Here is a 14,450-nt window from a genome sequence, read left to right on the forward strand (position 1 = left end):
TTACAGTGTGTCCTCTTAACCGTCTTAATCACTTTCTTACCTACCAGATTACATTCTATTAACATCATTTGAGTTGGCTTTTCATTTTTAAAGCAGTCATCTTCAACCTCTCTTTTGACTCTAACTTTTAATTATGGTAACTGAACCTTTTTTAACTCTCCTGAATAAAGCACTCTTCTTCCATGTTGGACAAACACTATTCCTGGATATATAATATCAGTATCTGATATGTCATTCATCAATGTGGTACTGTAGTGTTAATTACATAATTTAAAGGGTGTGGGGGAAGTCACTTTGAAAATCCCACTAGAACATTTTTGTTTGCGTTGATTTCAAATCACTCATGTTTGACCTTATTCCCTACAAAGGCAAATGTACACACTTTTTTTTTTTTTTTTTTTTGGATGCTCGATAGCCCTTTTTACTTTGTATTCTAGGGGCAGAGTGCTCAAATATAGGCTATAACACTGAGGAACTTTTGTTGCAAGCAAGCTGCAGGTAGAGCAAAATAAAATGCATCTATTCAGGAACCTTCCTTCATACTAACAGGTTTTTCACAGTCGAACATTTTTTACCTCTTGGTAGCCAACATCCTACTTCTTCAAAAGATTTTAATGCCAAATATCAGGAGGAGGACAAGAAGAAACTCTATAGCATAATTTAATGTCAAGACATGCTGAAAAGTCTGTGCCCCTTATTAATAAATCTATGTAAGGAAAATTACAACTTCAGGGAGCATAAAAGGAATACTGGAACAATCATACATGCATAAACAAAAAATGCACACTTTCTTACTTGCCTTCTTATACATAATCAGCCTAATCTCTGCTTTTGCATTCTCTCTCCTTTCCAGTGACAAAGTTAGTTCATAACTATACAAGAGCATTTTCAAACTATTGGTACACAAACTTATTTTTTAATTCACTTCATTCACTTCCAAATTCTTAGGACAACATTCCATTTTCTTTCAGCTATATGAGGGCAAATCTGGAGTGATTATATTGATTTAAATGGAATTAATCAGGGCTGGATTAAAAGGATAGGCACATATATCACACTTTGGGTCCTGGAATCATGTGGTGGTACAGAATCTCAGTTTTGTTTTTTTAATATGTTTCTAGCAATCGTGGTTGCAAAGAAAACCTTGAAAACATCATCCAAATATAATGTATGCAGTGATCCCTGACCTGAGTCTGCTTACAGCTTAAAACACTAACTCTGAAAGGTGTGATCTTCCTCATTTAATTTAATGGATCGTTGACTCTGAAACCCACTGTTCTTGGGGACCCCTCACAACAATACCACAGCAAAAGATTCTCTGTGTGGGGGATGCTTACTGCCACCACCCTATCATGATTCTACAAGAGTGCTGTCACGGATTCCAACATATAGAGTCCTCTGCTCATCTGGGTGGTGGCTGAGATCTCCCTTCTCCAGGAAAGACCCCAGCTGTGTGAATACATGGAGCAGAAATCCAGCTACAGAGGATGCCCAGCCTGCCCAAAGGGAGGAGGTGCTGCTGGGCCCCCACTAGGCCAGAAGATGGTTGTATGGGTGATCTCTGATCCTGCCACCCCAAAGAGAGTCAAAGGGTTCCCTTTGGGATGTGTCTAGAGCCCCAATTTTCCTAATCTGAACCTAGAGTGATTGTATATTTCCACTAGGGTGACCAGACAGCAAATGTGAAAAATCGGGACAAGGGGTAGGGGGTAATAGGCAGCCATATAAGAAAAAGACCCAAAAATTGGGACTGTCCCTATAAAATCAGGACAGCTGGTCACCCTAATTTCCACCTGAGCAAGTGAGGGCAGATTTTGGCCCTCAAGGCCAAATTCATCTCTAGTGTAACTCTTCTGACTTCATCTCAACTTGGCTTCAGTGAGTTAAACCAGGGATGAATTTGGTCCAACAAGCCAAGTTCTAGTCTCATTTCCCAAACCCTAGTGTAAATCTGCAGGAATTCCATTAAGGTTAATTAGGAAAATGTAGACCTAAGAATTTAGAAGAAGATGCTCAGTTCACTAGAAAAATGAATTGTTGTCAATTATCATCTCATCTATAAAGGTATTAATTCCAAAATATTCACAGACATAACTTTCTTCAGGTTTCTGTAAAGAATGATGAGTTCTCTCCTTTCCTATCCTTCGCCCCCACGCCCCCAAGAGTGTGATATCTTGGCAGACAGGCAGAACAATATATTTATGTGAAACTCTACATTGGGCATGGATCCCTTATCATTGCCAAGTACTCTTTGGACTCTTGATAAATTGATGAGCCTCTCCCAGTTTAGCCGAACACTCCTATGACTCTACACAAGGTATTTACAGATAGAAGTGGGGGGTTGGGAAAAGATCCTGTTTGCAGATACTTCCTTTCTGAACGTGCATAAAGCCTTAGCAATGTGTCCAGCTTCCCCACTTTTTCAATCCTGCAAGCTCCTAAAGGCAACAAACTTCAACACTTTATAAAAACTAAAGCATTTAATGCAAGTTACAGTCCTGGCCTTTTGCAAGCTGTAGCTGAGAGATATTAATAGGGTTTCTGGGAAACTGCCCACCAACTTATTGTATATCATTTAAAAATTGATCTCAGAGTTACGCAACAAAACTTGCAGCAATTTCTTCACATGTAAAGCGATATGTAGAACCTAGCTATCACTCTTTGCATCATGTCTAGATCACTAGATATTGTCAAGAAAGGTGAACCAAAATGTATCCCCCTGTCCTTTTATATCTGTTTAGTTTTGGAGAAAACACAAACATTGCATTTACTTTATAAACAAAGTATTTTAAGTTTAATATGCACTTATGCACAATCTGCTAATGACAGCAGAATATTGCCTATGTGTAATAGAGGCAAAAGGTTTTTGGGTAATGAAACGGATTTGTTGTTCAAAGCACCAGGGGTTTATTATAAAAGATAATTTCAACATAGAAAACAAACTTTGTTTTAAACTTAAGATTGCTTCAGAATCATAAGACTGCATCCAGTAAGGGCTAGGGTTCCTATCCTGAATTTCTTGCACTCTGAAATCTGGAGCAGATTTAGGTGTTGAAAAAATGCAGGATCAGAATATAGGACAGCATTATTGTTGTTTATGATATTTTAAAATGGCAAAGAGGTAGCTAATATGAATGTGGTAGCCTTCAGCAATAACACAGAACTTCACATTTTCAAGGGTTTTAAAAGCACTGGACTTTTTAAAATCACATAATCCCTATGGAAATCAGTGGGACTTCCACATAAGGAGCAGCCCCATAACTAATCCTCACAACAGCAGGCAAACAAGTATTATTACCCTTATTTTACAGATGTGAAACTGAAGCAAAGAAGTTAGTGGGCCAAAGTTACAACTCAGGAGATCTTGGCTCTCAGGCCTGAGCTCAATCCATTAGATCACAGGTGCCAACATAGTATCAGCTTTTGATATTCAGTGACTGTCAAGTTAAGCACTCAGATTCTCTTCACCGGACTTGGTAAAGAGAATTAAGTCCAATAAAACTTCTTGGCCCCTTTTTCACTTCAGGTACACTTTATTACACCTCTACCCCAATATAACGTGACCCGATATAACACGAATTCAGATATAACGCGGTAAAGCAGTGCTCCGGGGGGCAGGGCTGTGCACTCCAGCGGATCAAAGCAAGTTCGATCTAACGCAGTTTCACCTATAACGCGGTAAGATTTTTTTGGCTCCCGAGGACAGCGTTGTATCGAGGTAGAGGTGTACTTTCATTTGCTAATGCTTTTTTTTCTTGAAAATGGGAATATGAAAAGTCAGAGCTGCATAGGCTAAATAGTTTCATTTTGAATAAACTGCAAAACCACTGAAGTTTGGTTTAGCAGACTGAAAAAGTCCCCCCCCCACCACATGTTCACCAACAGCATTTGCCTGATGAGAATGTGTTTCTGATTATTCTTGAAAGCCAAGCCTTTGTTGTCGCTATAAAGGTTTATAATTCCAAATAGGAGCACAATAAAAATATTAGTAAATTCACCATATTAGCAGGGTCTTGGTTTTCAGTGTTAAAAATATAAAAATAAAAAAGTCATTTCCCTTATTTTACAAATATTATACAAAAATATACATTCTTAGTGAGTTTCTGTGTTTTTGTATTTGCCTTACTGATATTTGGGCTGAACCAAATGCCTGGATCGGAATCCCAACACAGATCTGAGTATTACTTTGAACTTTACTGTTGTTATTATTATTTATGTATATTATGGCAGTGCTTAGAGGCTTCAGTCAGGATCAGAGCCCTGTTGAACTAGACCAGGGATCAGCAACCTTTGGCATGCCGGTTTGTTTACCTGCCGCATCCGCAGGTTCGGCCAATCGCGGCTCCCACTGGCCGCGGTTTGCCGCTCCAGGCCAATGGGGGCTGCGGGAAGCGGCAGCCAGCACATCCCTCAGCCCGCGCTGCTTCCCGCAGCCCCCATTGGCCCGGAGCGGCGAACCGCGGCCACTGGGAGCCACGATCGGCCAAACCTGCGGATGCGGCAGGTAAACAAACCGGCCCGGCCCGCCAGGGTAATTGACGATCTCTGAACTAGACTGTCACACACAGAAGACATGGTCTCTGCCCAGAAGAGCTTTCAAACTGTATAGAGGCTAAAACAAATTCTGAATCCCATCTTCCCAAACTCTATGAAAGTTCAGAACAGATGTGAATCTTGAACTCCCCAAGTTAAAGAACATGCAGGTCTTGAGTTTTGGTTTTGGTCCACTGACAAAAATTACACATAATATAAGAGAAATTAAAGCTATTGAGACAAATTCTGATTCTCTTACACATGCCACTGTTTCCAGTGGGACTGCTCATTTGAGTACAGTGAGCAATATTTGGGCCACAAAATCAAACTTCCCGCCAAAGTAGGATTATTTCTTACAGAAGTTTCAAAATGAATGGAGAAGTTTACACCATGAGCCTGATTATTCCCTCAGTTACACTGGTGTAAATTGGAAGTAATTTCACTGAAGTCAATGGAGTAACATTGGTGTGATAGAGTAGTAAATCAGGCCCATCAACTCACTTTTTTGTGCATTTGTTCAAGCTTCATCACTTTAATTTGGTTAGGGTGTAGCATATTTATACACTACCTGAAAAAAACAGTCAAATGCAAGACAAAATAAAACTAAAACTAAATAAATATACAGCATAAAAAAATGTATCATAGCTTTTCTCTTGCTAAGAACTGAGTTACTTTTAAACATTTTCTGCATGGGGAATAAAGATAAAAAATGAAGGTAAAGCTTTTCTGACGGGGGTGGGGAGAGAAAAATGAGATGTGAGTAAGATGCTGTTGCCCAGAGTAATGCCTGAAACACCAGAACAGCTGATAAAGCTGTTAGAGTACTGTGGTCCCTGACAGAATTAAACTGTAGTGAGATACTGTTTTTTTTTTACCCAAAACGAAGAAGCAGAAGAGGAATAGATATTTATGCTACAGAGCTGAGAACTCTGCCATCCATATGTAACTCTAGAGACATTAAAGATTACCTAATTAAAGACAGGATTTTTTTGCGGGACATGTAATTCCAATTTATGGGAGAGATTCTTGAGAGAAACAGATCTAACCTTAAAGAAATGCCTCCAAATAGCAAGGGCAGCTGAACTAGGGTGACCAGACGTCCCGATAAAATCGGGACCGTCCCGATATTTAGGTGTTTGTCCAGCAATTTGTACCAATATTTCCGCTGGCTTTTTTGTGTGTGTTTTGCTCCGCCGGTGGACCCTCCCCCCCATGTGACCCAATTGGGTCATCCTAAGCTGAACTGCCAGGGAAAGGATCAAAATAACATCAGTCACTAGTATGTAAGAAGTACACAGACTCAAGGTAAAGGAACCCAGGATACAGGAGAGAGGCAAAGTGATTGAGAATGCAGGCATCATGGTTCAATGTATATGCTGTGGAAAGCAACATCAGAGACAGAAAGAAAAATGCCCAGCCTATGTGTAACAATGCAAGGGGTGTTGGAAACAGAACCACTTTGTATCCCAATGCCGCAGCTACCTTAGAAAGAAAAAAGCAGCAGTGAATGAAGTGACTGAGGACGTAGAGACATCCAATGAAAAGGAGAATGTCTGCAGTGTGACTCTAGCACAGGGATCGACAACCTCTGACACGCGGCCCACCAGGGAAAGCCGCTGGCGGGCCGGGCCAGTTTGTTTACCTGCAACGTCTGCAGGTTTGGCCGATCGCAGCTCCCACTGGCCGCGGTTTGCCGTCCCAGGCCAATGGGGGCTGCGGGAAGGGCAGCCAGCACATCCCTCAGCCAGCGCTGCTTCCCGCAGCCCCCGTTGGCCTGGGACGGCAAACCGTGGCCAGTGGGAGCTGCGATCGGCCGAACCTGTGGACGCGGAAGATAAACAAATCGGCCTGGCCCGCCAGCGGCTTTCCCTGGCGGGCTGCGGTCCAAAGGTTGCCGATCCCTGCTCTAGCAGATCCAAAGCCTCTCAATGTACAGGCACTGCAAAAGAAGGCTGCCAGCCATTCAACTGTCGTATTTGCAACTATGCCATCAAAACAATGATCAGTTTGATTCCAGCTGGATTGTGGAGCCAACTACAGCATAATCCCAGCAACACTGATAAGCAGTAATATTAGGCTTGAGAAATGTGACCAAATGCTGGTGATGTACAATAAAACTATTCTGAGGCCAGTGGGCTGTCATTAACCCCCCCAAAAAACAATAGAGATTATCATTTGGATTTTATAGTAGTAGATTACACACAGCAGTACCACCCACTGTAGGGCAGCAGAGGAGTGCAAGCCAGGGATCTGATCACAGTACACCAGAATACCCCCAATGTGAGAGAGGAAGGAGAAAGGTCACCATGGGCCCTGTCCAACATTCTAAGAGAATCTATGGACATATTTCAGGGAGATAGACATCAAGATGAAGTTAGAAATAGACACCCATGTGCAGCCCATGAGACTACCAAAATACTTGGTTCCACTAGACCAGTGTTTCCCAAACTTGGGACGCTGCTTGTGTAGGGAAAGCCCCTGGCGGGCCGGGCTGGTTTGTTTACCTGCCGCGTCCGCAGGTCTGGCCGATCACGGCTCCCACTGGCCGCGGTTTGCTGCTCCAGGTCAATGGGAGCTGCAGAAAGTGGCGCGGGCCGAGGGACGTACTGACCGTCACTTCCAGAATAGTTGAAACTAGCACAGTGGATCAGCAGCCTAGCAGTGGTGAGAAAACCTTCAGTTAAACTGAGGAGCTGCATTGACCCAAAACCACTTAACAGAGCATTGAAAAGAAGTCACTACCCATTACTAATGACTGGAGACATCTAATTTATCCACAGCAAAAGTGTTCAATGTTTGTGATGTCAGGAATGGGTTCTGGCATCTTGAGCTACATGAGCCATTTAGCCACTGGACAATCTTTGCCACACCTTTTGGCAAGTACTGCTAGGTGTGAATGCCTGGCCTCAGAGGCCGGGGAGCAGAGGAGGACTGATAGAGTCCAGGTGTGGTGAAAATGAAGCTGGTATAGCCTGATAAATTAATATAATTTATGATTTATTGGAGTACAATATGCACTTGTCACAGGTTCTTTTTCAGGCAGCTATTTAGAGTTAATTAAGAAGATAAAATTGGTGGAACACACACATATGAGCTTTAGTTAATACAGACAACTGGCGGATACATAAGTATAAGGCTAAAATAAGTAGAATAAAATGGCTTTCTGCATTGTTCATATTTACAACCTTCCATTTTGTGTACTTACGTTACATTGTGGAGGCCATTAGAAATAAAGATGGAAGGGAAATTTGGTGGAACACATCAAAGAGTAGCTCCTGATTTAGTTTATACCCTTTCAGGGGCTTGATGAACCTGAAAAATAGGAAACTTTATTGGATCCTCCATACTCCATCTTTATGTAACTTATCGGGTACACAGCCACAGTCTGAATGACTGTTCATTATGGCAATGTTCCGAAAATGGAAACTGGAGTGACAACTGTCTGCCAAATCATAGTGTTTTAATACAAGTTTAAAATGAAGTTTGGAGTGGTGACTGCATGTCTAGTTTCCCCAACAGTTATAACTTGTTTAATTAGTTGCTGCACAATATTGTCCATTCATGCTATAGGTTACTCTTTTCAGGGAATCTTCCACTTTGATAACTGCACTGGATGCGATGAGATAGCAGCAGATGGTCCTTCTGACCTATTCTGCAGTTGTACTTCTCCTCCTGTGCACACATATAGGAGGGATCCCCTCAAACACATTACAGCGGCATACATACTGATAGCCCTCCACAGAGCAACAGGCGCATATGGGCACTTCAATTTGGTCACGTTGATATACCAGCAAGGGAGGCAAATTCAGTTGCTCTTTGAAGATGTCTTCTTTTGAGTCAACCTACTGGATGAACAGCAGCCAATGTGTTAAGAAGATCTGTATTAGGGTCAAACACTGGCAATGAAGTAGTGAATGCCACATACAAGAAAGGGTTTTAAAGACCACACACACTGGGGGTAATATGGACTATGTTTTGGGATTTTTGGTTATGGACTTTTGCACTATATTTGCACTATATTGTTAATAAACTATGATGGACTGGAGGATAAACTCATATGGAATTACTGGGGACCCAAAGGGGAAACTGAGGTGAGGGGCCACTTGCAGGAGTGTCCCAAGGCCACACGGGGGGGAGGGGGTCCAGGATGAGGCCACTCATTTACAGATCCCCTACACTGGACATCTGGTGACTTCTGACAGACTTCTGACTGGAACCTGAAAATCTGAGCACTGTTAAGGAAATGTCCAGACCAAAGGATGTGAAGGGGTCCGACAGGAAAGCAGAGTCAACGGTAAAGACAGCCAAGATACTTATGACAAAGGCAAAATAGACAGGAAGAGATCCCTACTGTGATGTTGGACCATCACAATATATCCTCCCAGGCACTAGATAGTAGTCCAGCATTGGGAGTGACGGGCCAGAGAACCAAAACTCTGCTTCCCATTATGGGATAGACCAGGGATCGGCAACCTTTGGCACGCAGCCTGTCAGGGTAAGCCCCCAGCGGGCCGGGTTGGTTTGTTTACCTGCCACGTCTGCAGGTTCGACCGATCGCGGCTCCCACTGCCCACGGATCGCCGCTCCAGGCCAATGGGGGCTGCGGGAAGCAGCGGCCAGCACATCCCTCAGCCCGCACTGCTTCCTGCAGCCCCTATTGGCCTGGAGTGGCGAACTGCAGCCAGTCGGCGCTGCGATGGGCCGCATGCCAAAGGTTGCCGATCGCTGGGATAGACTGTTGGAACCCAGTGGAGGGCTGATGGACATTACACAGAAGCTATTAAGAAAATGCCAAGCTAAGCAGGTGTCTCGCTACAACAAATGAGCCAAGTGAGCACAGGTGAGCAGGTCAGAGTCCAAACAGCACATAGCCACACAAAGCAGTGGTAAAAGGCAATTGTCCAAGCATCAGTGGGATACAGATCATATGAGGTAGCGACAGACCCAGGACAGTGGTGGAGACAAAACTGAAGAAACCTGTGTAAGAAGCGACTGACAGTCAGCATTCCCAGACACATGGGGCAAGGCCAGGACCAGGAGGACTTAGAAAGAGCTTCAAGCATCAGCTGGCCTAATGTAGGAATTAGAAGAAACAAGGTTTATGAGCAATACAGAGGACCAACAGGAAGCCACCCCAGCAGAATGAAGACAGCCACAGGCTGGAAGCAACTCTCCTCCCCATCCTCCCACCCAGTGATAACACAAACAAGAAATTGGAGACTGGTTCAAAGAGCAGCATACTTGAAGGACTATGAGCCCTTATTTATTTGGCTTATGCAATCCGATCAAGCCAAGCCACAGCTTTCTTATCAACGATGTTCAAGGCACAAAGACCTCCAGTAAGTGGAGTCATTTTGCAGTCCTCAACAATATGTGTCATGGTTTGTGGTTGCCCACATTGACATAGTGGACTGTCTCTAAAATGCCACTGAAATTCTGCTGCACGATGGCCTGGCAGTAAAGGCCATATCCCTAGGGTGGGCTATTTGTTAGTAACCTCTGTCCCCAGCAAGTCAGCAAACACTGGCACAAACGACACAATAACAACAAATTAAAAGGAAAGAGGTAACAATCTACATGGAACTTGGAGGAAAGAGCACCAGTTGCAGGAGGGAAGAATTTGGAGAGGACACCAGGAAGTCAGTCTGTTTGCATGACTTGATTGCTGACTACACTTGCAGCTGGTCTGTAAATAGTTCTCTTAATAAAGAGCCAGTGTGGTTTTAGAAACATGGAGTTCTCTTATGTTATTACCCAGCATGCAATACATGAAACAGAGATTGTATGCAGCTAGTGCAAGTTAGAGCAGCCCCCAAGATGCCGTAACGTGCACCAGGGCTGGCACAGAGAATCAAGGAACTAATAATCAAATAAATAAATAATTGTTCTTTCCTCACTTAATTTTAGGGTTTCTGCTTTTCAGTTTAAATCTAAAACAACTTATAAAACATCAACTGTAATTTTTCAATAATTTATTTTAAAAATTAACTCTGAAAGAAAAGTGTCATACTTTAAGGAAGTTTCAGTGGAATTTATGTCTCATTCTTGCCATCCACTGTAAGTTACAAGTTATAGCCTGTATCACTTCCTGTTCATGCTTTCTGTAGTTCAGTTTTTGGTCACATGTAGCAGCAATGTGGTACGTGGCTTTTTTTTATGGTTGCAAATGTGGAAATGTAAACTTTTGTGAATTTTTAAAATGTTTGCACCTCAGTTGCTCAAATTTACTGTAATGCCATCACAATTTAAATAAATGTATAATAAACAATTTTCTAGGAAGTACCAAAATGCCCCAAAATAAATAATGGAAATGAGAGATACTAGAAGATGAATCCTAGAATTCCTGTCATAAGTCTTAGTGGGATGTTGCATCCCTTAAACCTGGTTACAAATAAATATGTAAATAACAACTCTTGTCTGTGCCCTATTTTTGTTTTATTCTTGTTTTAGCCTGGATATTTTCTAGCCTGTTGTCTTTTCTTTTCCTTTCCTATTGATGTTCTACCAGAAAGTAAACATCTAGGTTGCAACCCTGCAAACACTTTCAGATATGAATAACTACACGCACACGAGAAGTTCCATTGAGTTCAGTGGCACTAATGTTTGCAGAATTTGGGCCCTGGTTTGCAAAACCACAGCGCAGACTTTCTGCCCTCCATGTTCACCAGACAGCTGGCTTTCTACTCTTCTATCTGTAAAGAACAGTCCTGCTGCTAAATTCTCCCACCAAGAAGCAGTAATAAAATATCCACTCTTCTATCCCAACCAGGGAGCACATCTGACTCTCTTTCACCTATAGAGCAAACCGTTCCACCCTGCCCTTTCCCTCTTTCAAGAAAGAACCCCATCTTGCTTCCCTCTGTCACCCCTGAGGTGCTGCCCATCCAATCTGCTCAGAAGAAAATACTCCTCTCAGATCAGAATCTTTCCATCCTCAAAGACCTGTTAGTGAAGAGTGACCTGACGCCCTCTCAGCCAACCAGATTCCTCCTGCTCCTAGGTTTAAGGAGCCCGATATTTAAGAAGTCACAGTTGGCCTCCAACTGCCCAAGATTCCACTGTCATAGAATCGCTGGGGTACCATTAAAAGCAACGAAATCTCAAGGCCCTACAACCCTCTCCCCACTGCCCCCCCATCCCCCCAGAACCTTCCATAATCTTCTTTAGCATTGGTGGTGTTCTTGTTACATCCTCCTTACACAAAATGGAGGATGAGCCATCTCACTTTGTGAATGTGACAGAACTTGAAACAATTTTAAATGGCTGAAAAAGCACAAAGAAAAGAAAGAAAAAGCCCTGTATGTCAAACAAACTGGGCAGTACATGCTCATTACAGCATGCTTATATATTTTCTGATATTTCATGCCTGGTAAAGGGAAACATCGTGACGCAGTGAGGAGATAGCAGTACAGCAACCCACTTGAGGGGAGATATCAGTGGACAGGGTAGTTGAACGTAGATGTAACTGAGTACTGTGTGATGTGGGGATGCATATGTTGAAGAAGAGGTAGCTAAGTCCAGGTGTAGTGGGTGCGCAGAGGAATAGCTGAATACAGGTGTGTGTCGAATCGGGCAGATAGAGGAATGGCTAATTAAACAGACGTGTGTATGTGAGAGGTAGAGGGAAGACCAATCTCAGTTGAAGGCCAGGATTTAGGCTTCCATTGTTAGGACTGGCTGGGTGATTACTCACTTGATTATTGCTGTTTGTCTTCCAGGAAGACAGAAGCACAGAAACATGGTGATGGATGGGAGATTTAAAAAAACACAAGGCCACAGAAGAGGAATTTAAAGGGAAAGTAATCTGGACGCAGCAAGATTGTAAGGCCAGAAGAGATCATTGTGATCTTCTAGTCTGATTTGCATAACACTTGGCCACAGAATGAGCCAGGCATGTTGGGGGAGAATGGTGGGGGGAGCACCGATTTCCTAACCAGCTGCTTCAATGTAAGGTCTGCCCATCTCCAGCCAGATGAAAGGGAGAGCCCCAGCTACCACTTTTTAGACATCAAGAGCTGATATCAGAATTGGGAGTAAACGACAGACAGCCATCTTGGCCAATTGCACTTCAAAATGAAGGTGCTGAGTATATGTGAAATGGGACATTTCACTAACCAATTACACAGGTGGAGGATCTGGCCCTTCCCGTTTTCCATGTTGTCAACTCATGATTTTATCCACATTCTTGTGACATTTTATGGTTTTCTTAAAACCTCAGCTCCTAGAGTCACATGCATACATGAGAATCTCAGCTTCCATTAAAAAAGTACATTTCCAGCTCTCACAGTAACTTGAAAATATAATGCATATGTACCCCGAAAGGGTCAAAAATAAGAGGGCAAATAAAAAAAATCCTGGGTGCTTTTTAATTTCATGATTTTTAAAACAATCTCATGATACTGAGGGGCTGGATTTATAATTGTTGAACACTTGCGACTGTCAATACTGTGCTTACATTAGGGAAATGGGAATAGTTTGCAATACGGATGGAAATATAGAATCATAGAATATCAGGGTTGGAAGGGACCTCAGGAGGTCATCTAGTCCACCCCCCTGCTCAAAGCAGGACTAATCCCCAACTAAATCATCCCACCCAGGGCTTTGTCAAGCTTGATCTTAAAAACCTCTAAGGAAGGAGATTCCACCACCTCCCTAGGTAACCCATTCCAGTGCTTCTCCACCCTCCTAGTGAAAAAGTTTTTGCCTAATATCCAACCTAAACCTCCCTCACTGCAACTTGAGACCATTACTCCTTGTTCAGTCATCTGGTACCACGGAGAACAGTGGTTAATTAGTGTAGACATTTTTTGAGGTGAAGAGCAAAGAAGCTCTTTTAATTTTTTTAAGTTAATTTTCTTTCATTTGTAAAGTCTTTGGAGGTGATTTAGGAATAAATAAGAAATGAAAGAGTAAAGTTCACAACACAGAGGGCACCCACACAAGATAAGGGACAAAGCTACTCAAATGCAAAATAGTGAGAATATCCATGGACCAAATTCTGGGGGAGGGGGAGTGATACTCAGGCCGGGAAAGGACACAAGATGGTTTTGGTGGCAATGGTGAGGGTAGGGGGTAATGGCCAGGCTGGGTTGGGGTGAGCGGTGGTTTTGGTGGCACTGGCCAATGCCTGGGGCCTGAGTTGGTTCTGGCTGGGGTAGGGGGTGATGCCTGGGGCAGGGCATGAGGCGGTATTAGTGGCAGTGGCCAGGATGGGGCAATGCCTGGGCTGTCGCGCAAGGTGGTTTTGGTGACACTGGCCAGGGTAGATGAAGCCTGGGTCGGGCTGGGATATGGATTCAGTGGCATTGGTTGGGATAGGACGTGATGTCTGGCACAAAGTGGTTTTTCAATGGCACAGGCTGGGGTACAGGGTGATGCCTGGGCTGGGGCGTGAGGTGGTTTCAGTGGCATTGGCTAGGGTAGGGGGCAATACCTGGGCTGGGCTGGCACTTGTGGTTTTGGTGACACTGGCCATGGTAGGGGACAATGCCTGGCATGTGAGGTGGCTGAGGTTCCTGTGGCACTGGGCGGGGTAGAGGGCGATGCCTGGGGCACAAGATGGTTTTGGTGGTACTGGCCAGGCCAGGGTAGGGAGTGATACCCAGGCTGGGGCATGAGGTGGTTTCAGTAGTAATGGCTGTGGTTGTGGTTAATGCGTGGGCCGGGCTGGGCCAGGAGATGGTTTCAGAGGCACTGGCTGGAGTAGGAGGTGATGCCCAGCCTGGGGCACAAGGTAGTTCTGATGGCACTGGCCAGGGTACAGAGTGATGCTTGGGGTGGGGCATGAGGTGGTTTTGGTGACACTGGCTGGGGTAGGGAGTGATGCCCGAGGTGGTTCCAATGGCACTGGCCAAGGTAGGGGGCAACGCCTGGGGCGTGAGGTGATTTTGGTGGCACTGACTGGGGTAGAGAGTGAT

General features: G+C 43.8%; 1 long non-coding RNA gene across 1 annotated transcript in view; it reads left to right on the plus strand.

Moving 5' to 3' along the window:
* Nucleotides 1–14,450, plus strand: part of LOC112109586 — a 46,892-nt gene that overhangs the window by 15,879 nt on the left and 16,563 nt on the right. The window lies entirely within an intron of this gene.

Source organism: Terrapene carolina, unplaced genomic scaffold (assembly GCF_002925995.2).
Source record: "Terrapene carolina triunguis isolate 2854851 unplaced genomic scaffold, T_m_triunguis-2.0 Scaffold67, whole genome shotgun sequence".
Lineage (NCBI taxonomy): Eukaryota > Metazoa > Chordata > Testudines > Emydidae > Terrapene > Terrapene triunguis.